The sequence below is a fragment of the Raphanus sativus genome, chromosome 4, assembly GCF_000801105.2.
Source record: "Raphanus sativus cultivar WK10039 chromosome 4, ASM80110v3, whole genome shotgun sequence".
NCBI classification, from domain to species: Eukaryota; Viridiplantae; Streptophyta; class Magnoliopsida; order Brassicales; family Brassicaceae; genus Raphanus; species Raphanus sativus.
Window position 1 is genome coordinate 24,659,364 of NC_079514.1, and position 9,382 is coordinate 24,668,745.

Consider the following 9,382-nt stretch of genomic DNA (forward strand, 5'->3'; position numbering starts at 1 on the left):
CGGTTTGGCCATCAGTCTGTGGATGGAAAGTGGTAGAGAACAACAGATTGGTACCGAGTTTACCCCATAAAGTCATCCAGAAATGGCTTAAGAATTTGGTGTCTCTGTCAGATATAATGGTCCTAGGCATGCCCTGTAAACGGACCACCTCTTTAAAGAACAGGTTGGCGATTTGGGTGGCATCATTGGTTGTGTTACAAGCAATGAAGTGAGCCATCTTGGAGAACCTGTCCACAACAACAAAAATGGAATCCTTGTGGTCTATCTTGGACAAGCCAAGCACAAAGTCCATTAAAAGATCTACCCAAGGGTGGTCAGGAATAGGTAAAGGCATGTATAAACCGTAAGGATGTGACCTGGATTTTGTCTTAAGGCAGACAATGCACTTGGCGCACAAGTTCTCAACGTTTCTCTTCATGTTCGGCCAAAACGTATGGTCGGTTAGGACACTTAGAGTTTTATCTCTACCAAAATGTCCCATGAGGCCGCCACCATGGGCCTCCCAAACCAGCAATTCCCGCATGGACCCTTGGGGAATGCACAATTTCTTTTCCTTGAACAAGAAACCGTCTTGTTGGTAGTATGGGCCGGCTACAATCTTTGTGGTTTTCCTGAAAACTTCTTGAAAATTAGGGTCAGTAACATAAGAATCCTTAACATACTCAAAACCCATGATCTTAGCTTCCATGGTGGAGATAAGAGTGTGTCTCCGGGACAGAGCATCGGCCACCACATTGTCTTTGCCCTTCTTGTACTTAATCACATAAGGGAAAGTCTCCACAAACTCTAACCATCTGGCGTGTGATGTTAGGAGTTTTTAGGCTCCTAAGTCAAATGATAGTATAGTGGTAGTAAGTTGTCGAACCAGTTCTGAGGGATTCAAATGCAGAGAGAATGCAAGTATTTGCCTAATCTAAGTGCAATCAGTGAAATGGATGATTTTTAAACTAAAACTAGAATGCAAGTAACAGAAATGATATTTTTAAGCTATTGGAAAGGAGAACTCATGGGTATAGGGATTTCAGACCTTGGGTGATCAAGTTTCGAACTAAGGATGACAAATGAATCAATCAAACTATTAACCTTAAGCCTAGACACAATTCTAAGCAAGCTCTATGTCTAGATGAATGCTCATTTGCTAACATGTCTCAAACATCAAATGTCTTTGGTTGAATAACATGCAAGCAATCATTACTAACAAGTCTATTAGCTATCTTAGCATCTTTAACAACAAATATCTTTGGCAAAGTACACTAAGAGCCTAGGAGAGTTGACTCAGGCATTTCATCAAACACCTTTTGGGTGGGAAATGCCTAGAGATCACCCTTTGAGTGGCCTACTCAAATGATGCATTAAGATCACTCTACTAGCAAGGAACAAGTATGATCTACACCTAAAACATCCTAGAACTAGCCTAATCACCCTTAATCACCCTAACCCATGAATCCAAAAGGTGATTACTCACTAATCTCCATGATTCCTCTTAAACCCATGATGGATTTCAGATTAATCATGTAGAGAAATAGATGAGAGATCACAAGAACAATAACAAATCAAGCCAAAAAGAGATGTTTTTCTTGAGAGAGTTTGTGTTCTTCAATAGATAAAAGATAATCTGCCAAAAGGTGGCTACAACATCCTTAAACATTAGGTTTTTCAGAGTAAAAACGTGCATAAGAAATTGCAAAAAGGTCCTTGAAAAAACATAAAATCGTGTAGCAAAAGGGGCTGGAGCGACCTTGGGGGGTCGCTCTGAGAGGTCGTTCCAGCCTCCATTTTTGTGTCTCCGGGCGATGAAAACGCGAGCTACTTAGGTGGGTCGCTCTGGTTGGTCGCTCTGGTTGGGAGCTACCTTAGGGGGTCGCTCCAGAAGGTCACTCTGCGGTTCTCGACCAGGATGGATATGCCTCTAGTAAATTGATCATAACTCCTTCATCACATCTCCAAATGACTTGAAACCACTTCCATTAGAAAGCTAACTCAATTTCCTGTGTCTCCACAAAATCTTAGCAACAGAAGATTTCTCTAAGGCCTCCATCCATGTTCATCTTTCACCCCCTTTTTGATCACATTGCTTCCAAATGTCTCCAAGAACTCCATGTGGTGTTCCAATACCTGATAGAGACATATGTATGCCAAATGCAACCTAAACATGTCTAAATCCTAATCTATATGATGAAAATGCTTATGAATGAATAGCTAAAACAAAGCAAATATGCAAGATATCAACTCCCCCACACTAGTCCTTTACTTGTCCACAAGTAAACTTTCAAGAACCAAGGAGAAAAGGGTTGAAGATGGGGACTCATAACCAAAAGAAACTCTTCTTAGTTCTCAACCTAACAACCTTGCATAATCATACCAAATAGCAAGAGCAAAGATTTCATCCATCTCTAACTTCTCTAAGCCTATCCCAGCTCCTTTGATCTCTACACTCATTAATCATGCATCCACAAACCACAAATCCACCATCTCTCTAACATTCAGGAAGCAAACTCAATAGACATCTCACAAATGGTCAACTGGTCCAAGTCATTTGGTTTGGTAAGACAAAGGCTTTAATGCAAGTGAAATCAGAGGTTCAAAATGATCTTTTAAGGTGGTTTACTCTCAAAACTAAGTAGCTTTGACATTACACATAATATATCTAAGAAAGGGATCAACTCATGCATACAATGCTCAATCTCCATTGTTCTACCCTTTCCCAAACACACAAGATATTCAATTATTCCTCAATGTCAAACCCAACTCACATCTCTCACCAAAAGATCCCAAGAACATTCTTCACATCCGACTCTTTCTTTTTGAAATCAATAAAGGATTTTTCACAATTTTAAAACAAATCTTAGCTCCTAACAACTTTGCTAGCCCCCTTTTTCATTCTCTTTTCTTTTTTTTCTTTTTCTTTTTTCTTTTTCTTTTTTTTTTATATTTGAGGGCCAAGACTTTTCACAATAAGAGCTAGATACTTCTCCACTTATCCCAAAAAGACTAATCATTTAAGCACAAATAGTCAAACCTTTCATATTCCCAAATCACAACACTCACCCCCTTTCCTATAGCTAGACAATAGAGTGACTAATCTAGCAAGAATGGAGACTAAGCATTGTCGTTCCCAATACTCTCAACATTATGCACATGTAAAGCTTTCCAAAAGGCCTCACTCAACAAATAATGATGGTTTAAAAAGGAGGTATGGGTTTTGGGAGTGGAGTACCACTTGAGTTTGTCAAAAAGATTGGTAAAACAAATGGGACAACTCAAGTGTGTATATCCATGACTTAGTACACAAGGGACCATATGCAAGAGACATTAAAACAGGAGCTTGCTTCAAAGAGAGAGTATCAACAGTCAAATGAGTTTCAAGAGGAGCATTCAAGGCGCGAAGTTTACAAGCTTTCTAAAGGGTGCTCAAGCTACTTGTCATGATTACAAAGGTCAACAAATTCAGTACTTAGCACGAGCTCTTTACAAGGTTGAAATCCCCCTAATGCATGAATGCAACCTATATGCTTCTAGACTCAATCCTAAAAATGCAAATGATGCAACTAAATGATTCTTTTTGTGTTTTTCAAATTTTTTTATTTTTTTGGATTTTTCTATGCAAATAAGAATGTAATATGCAATGCATGAGACTCAAAATCATGAAAACAAACATGATCAAATACTTGGTACCTCCCCCACACTTAAATCACACAGTCTCTGTGTGAGTGAGGTACCCAATGGAATTCTAAAATGTAATGAAAAACTGGGAGAAGGGAGGTTTCCAGTTACCTGAGACGGGAGCGATGTGGAAGGGTCGCTGCGGCAGGTCGCTCCCAGCTGGAGCGACCTCGTGACGTCGCTGCGGAGACCTCGCTCCACGGTCAGTTTCGGTGTTTCCACTCGCGTGTGACGCGAGCGACCTCGGCATCTCGCTCTAGACATGTCGCTCCCAGGTGGAGCGACCTAGAGGTGTCGCTGCGATGAGATCGCTCTGGTGTCCGACTTTCTGCTCAATACCTGCACACAACTTCACTCTCCCATTGTTTTATGCAATAAAATGATAATGCAAATACTAATGCAATATATACAAGGATACTCATGGGACTTCCTCCCAAGTGAGCTTGTTTTAAGTCTCTAGCTTGACTTTGCCTCCTTTGGATCAGGCTGGAATAGGTGCAGAAAGTGGAGTTGACACCCCATCTTCCTCAGGTGGTAGCTCATCAAAGTGATCATCAGCAGGAGGAGGATTCATCTCTTCAATGGTGAAGGCTTGTCCAAATACAGTGGGGTTCCTCATTTTCTCCTTGATGTCAAAGTGGAGGATGTTCTCCTTGCCCAAATGGAGGTCAATCTTCCCTTCTTTCACATTCACAATAGCTCCTGCAGTAGCTAAGAATGGCCTTCCAAGAATCAATGGGTCTTGAGCCTCCTCACCCATCTCAAGCACCACAAAGTCTGTAGGTATCTCATACCTTCCAATCTTCACAGGGAGGTTCTCTAGGATACCCACAGGGTACTTCACTGAACGATCAGCCAACACCAGAGAGAGTCTACACTTCTTGTACTGAGTGAATCCAAGCTTCTTTGCCACAGACAAAGGCATCAAGCTGACACTAGCTCCTAAATCGCAGAGACACTTCTCAAACACCATAGGTCCAAGAGCACAAGGTAGTGTGAAGCATCCTGGATCCTCTAACTTCTCTGGAGCATCAAGCCTCTGAATGATGGCATTGCACTCATGACTCAGAACCATCATGCCCTCCATCTCCTTCTTCTTAGCAGCTACAACATCTTTCAGGAGTTTGCTGTATTGAGGAATCAGCATGAAAGCATCAATGATGGGCATTGTAACCTGAGCTTCACTCATCTGCTTCTCAAACAAAGCCTTGTACTTCTGTAGCAGCTGCTTCTTGAATCTACCAGGGAATGGAAGCTTTGGTTCATAGGGAGGAGGGACAGGAGAGCTCTCACTTGCTGGAGCAGCAGATTCACCATCTTTTGTTGTTTTCTTCTCTTCTCCAACCTTTCCTTTACCCTTGGCTTTCACAATCTTCTCCAAGATCTCATCATCTGTCTTCTCATCAACAATGACCACTTCATCATCTAGATTGATGGCTACCTCCTCACCTTGTTTCTCAGCATCCTTGGTGAGGGTTACAGGAGTCAACTGCTTACCACTCCTAAGTGTGACAGCTTTTGCTTCCTTGGGGTTTTGATCTGACTTTCCAGGTAGAGATCCTTGCTGGCGGTTCTGGTGGGAGCTCATGGAAGCAAACTGATTCTCCAAATTCTTGACAGAAGAAGCAAGGTTGGAGAATTTGTTGTTGAGCTCATTGTAGCTTCCATCGATCTTGGAGTGGAGATTCTTCAGCTCATAGCCAACATGCTTCTCACTTCTAGTCTGAGACTCCAAGATCTGTTTCAGCAAGGCATCAGTGCTGCTCTCTTGAGGAGCAGAAGAGATAGGAGAAGAGTTTTGCTGAGGCTGATAGTTACTCTGCTGGTTGTTTCTAGGCTGATAACCATTCTGCTGGTTGTTTGAATAGGGCGTCTGTTGGTAGTTGTACTGAAAGTTGGGTTCCTTCTTGTACCAGCTACCATTGCTGTTGATGAAACACAATTCTTCTTGCCCTTCCAAACCATCAACCTCATTGACAGTAGGAGGTATCTCCTGTTGTGGGTTACCAACAAAGTTCACCTGCGCTTGTGTGGCCTTATCAGCAATGAGTTTGTCAATCTTCTCCTAAAGAGCCTTTATCTCATTCCTTGTTTGCTTGTCATCACCTCTATTGCTTCTGTCATGGTCTCCACTGTAGACTGCATCACTCTTAACCCTGTTGTCAACTAGAGCCTCTGCCTCTTCCTCAGTTCTCCCCAAAAAGAACCCATTGCTAGCTGTATCCAGTCTGGCTCTGTACTTAGGAAGAGCACCTCTGTAGAATGTGCTCAGCAAGCTCTCCTTAGAGAATCCATGGTGTGGGCACTGAGCTTGGTAACCATTGAATCTCTCCCAAGCTTCACTGAATCCTTCCAAGTTCTTATGTTGGAAGCTGGAGATCTCATTCCTCAACTTAGCAGTTCTTGAGGTAGAGAAGAACTTCTCCAAGAATGCCCTTTTGCAGTCTTCCCAAGTGGTGATGGAGTCACTTGGTAGAGACTTCTCCCACTGACGTGCCTTATCCCCCAAAGAGAAAGGGAATAGCTTGAGCTTTAAGACATCCTCTGACACACCATTAGTCTTTGACATACCACAGTAGCTGTCAAACTTATCCAAGTGATCAAATGGGTCCTCCACAGCCAGACCATGATACTTGTTGTTCTCTATGCAGTTTAGCAGTCCTGACTTGATCTCAAAGTTGTTAGCAGCCACAGCTGGTGCTCGGATTCCAAGTCTAGGACCATGGATGTTGGGGCGGTCATAAGTGCCAATGGGGCGAGCTGGTCTCTGTTGAGGTCCATTGGGGTTCAGAGGATTTTGTTGTTCTTCCATTGCAGCTTCCAGTGGCTGCAGTTGAGCTTGTTGCTCTTCTTCTCTTCTTTTTCTAGCACACTCTCTCTCTAAAGCTCTGATGTCTGCGGCTCTTGGAACAAGGTTTGATGTACCCTTGCTCCTCAAGTTCATACACTTGAAAATCACAAAGAGGTGAAGAAGAGAATCAGTAACTTACAAAAATAAAAATGACTTAGTCTCAAGCAAATGACTAAATCTCAATGTTCAAATCAAACTCAGAATTTGGCAACGGCGCCAATTTGATGTTAGGAGTTTTTAGGCTCCTAAGTCAAATGATAGTATAGTGGTAGTAAGTTGTCGAACCAGTTCTGAGGGATTCAAATGCAGAGAGAATGCAAGTATTTGCCTAATCTAAGTGCAATCAGTGAAATGGATGATTTTTAAACTAAAACTAGAATGCAAGTAACAGAAATGATACTTTTAAGCTATTGGAAAGGAGAACTCATGGGTATAGGGATTTCAGACCTTGGGTGATCAAGTTTCGAACTAAGGATGACAAATGAATCAATCAAACTATTAACCTTAAGCCTAGACACAATTCTAAGCAAGCTCTATGTCTAGATGAATGCTCATTTGCTAACATGTCTCAAACATCAAATGTCTTTGGTTGAATAACATGCAAGCAATCATTACTAACAAGTCTATTAGCTATCTTAGCATCTTTAACAACAAATATCTTTGGCAAAGTACACTAAGAGCCTAGGAGAGTTGACTCATGCATTTCATCAAACACCTTTTGGGTGGGAAATGCCTAGAGATCACCCTTTGAGTGGCCTACTCAAATGATGCATTAAGATCACTCTACTAGCAAGGAACAAGTATGATCTACACCTAAAACATCCTAGAACTAGCCTAATCACCCTTAATCACCCTAACCCATGAATCCAAAAGGTGATTACTCACTAATCTCCATGATTCCTCTTAAACCCATGATGGATTTCAGATTAATCATGTAGAGAAATAGATGAGAGATCACAAGAACAATAACAAATCAAGCCAAAAAGAGATGTTTTTCTTGAGAGAGTTTGTGTTCTTCAATAGATAAAAGATAATCTGCCAAAAGGTGGCTACAACATCCTTAAACATTAGGTTTTTCAGAGTAAAAACGTGCATAAGAAATTGCAAAAAGGTCCTTGAAAAAACATAAAATCGTGTAGCAAAAGGGGCTGGAGCGACCTTGGGGGTCGCTCTGAGAGGTCGCTCCAGCCTCCATTTTTGTGTCTCCGGGCGATGAAAACGCGAGCTACTTAGGTGGGTCGCTCTGGTTGGTCGCTCTGGTTGGGAGCTACCTTAGGGGGTCGCTCCAGAAGGTCACTCTGCGGTTCTCGACCAGGATGGATATGCCTCTAGTAAATTGATCATAACTCCTTCATCACATCTCCAAATGACTTGAAACCACTTCCATTAGAAAGCTAACTCAATTTCCTGTGTCTCCACAAAATCTTAGCAACAGAAGATTTCTCTAAGGCCTCCATCCATGTTCATCTTTCACCCCGTTTTTGATCACATTGCTTCCAAATGTCTCCAAGAACTCCATGTGGTGTTCCAATACCTGATAGAGACATATGTATGCCAAATGCAACCTAAACATGTCTAAATCCTAATCTATATGATGAAAATGCTTATGAATGAATAGCTAAAACAAAGCAAATATGCAAGATATCAGCGTGCCTCTTCTTGAGTGTGGTCTGACCTCTCAAGTGTTTAAGAGTCTCATGATCTGTATGAATAACAAACTTTTTAGACAAAAGATAATGTTGCCAAGTTTCAAGAGATCTCACTAGAGCATAAAGCTCTTTGCCGTAGGTGGGATAATTGAGGGCAGATCCACTCTGAAGAAGGCTACTGGTTGGCCTCCCTGAGTAAGCAGAGCTCCTATGCATGTACCTGATGCATCACATTCAATCTCAAAGGTTTTATCAAAGTTAGGCAGAGTAAGGACTGGTGCATGAGTCAAACTATATTTAAGCTTGTTAAAAGACTCTTCTTGGGCAGGACCCCAAGTAAAGGATACATTTTTCTTAATCACAGATGTCATTGGGGCAGCAATGGTACTGAAATCCTTGACAACCCGTCGATAGAAGCTGGCCAGACCATGGAAACTGCGGACATGACCTATTGTGGTCGGAGTTGGCCAGTCTTGTATCGCCTTGATCTTTTCTTCATCGACATTCAGTCCCTGTGAACTCACAACAAAACCTAAGAAAACCAATTGATCAGTACAAACACACACATTTCTTTAGGTTAGCATAAAGTCCCTCTTGCCTCAATGCCTTTAGCACATGTTCTACATGATAAACATGCTCGGATAAGCTCTGACTATAGATCAGTATATCAACAAAGTACACAACCACAAACTTACTGATGTATGGCCTTAGAACCTCGTTCATAAGCCTCATGAATGTGATGGGGGCGTTGGTAAGGCCAAATGGCATCACAAGCCACTCGTACAAACCTTGTTTTGTTTTGAAGGCGGTTTTCCACTCATCACCTTCCTTCATGCGAACTTGGTGGTATCCACTCCTGAGATCAATCTTAGAAAACACAGTAGAGCCACTTAGTTCATCCAACATATCATCTAATCTAGGTATGGGGTACTGATATTTGATGGTTATGTTGTTGATGGCTAGGCAGTCCACACACATACGCCATGTTCCGTCCTTCTTAGGCACTAATAGGACCGGGACCGCACAAGGACTTAGGCTTTCACGGATATAGCCTTTGTCCATGAGGTCTTGGACCTGCCTCTCCAACTCCTTGGCCTCTTCAGGGTTAACACGGTAAGCGGCTCGGTTGGGCAGTGGTGCGCCTGGTACAAGGTCGATCTGATGCTCGATGCCGCGGATAGGGGGTAAGCCGGCTGGTATTTCATCAGGGAAGACATCC

The 9,382-nt window shown here is 42.2% G+C and overlaps 1 non-coding gene across 1 annotated transcript; it reads left to right on the plus strand.

The window, feature by feature from the left end:
• Positions 1-5,951: 5,951 nt before the first annotated feature.
• On the plus strand, positions 5,952-6,058 carry LOC130512109 (small nucleolar RNA R71). Its single transcript, XR_008945670.1, has one exon. It is a non-coding gene; the product is annotated as a small nucleolar RNA R71 (small nucleolar RNA).
• The last annotated feature ends 3,324 nt before the right edge of the window (positions 6,059-9,382 follow it).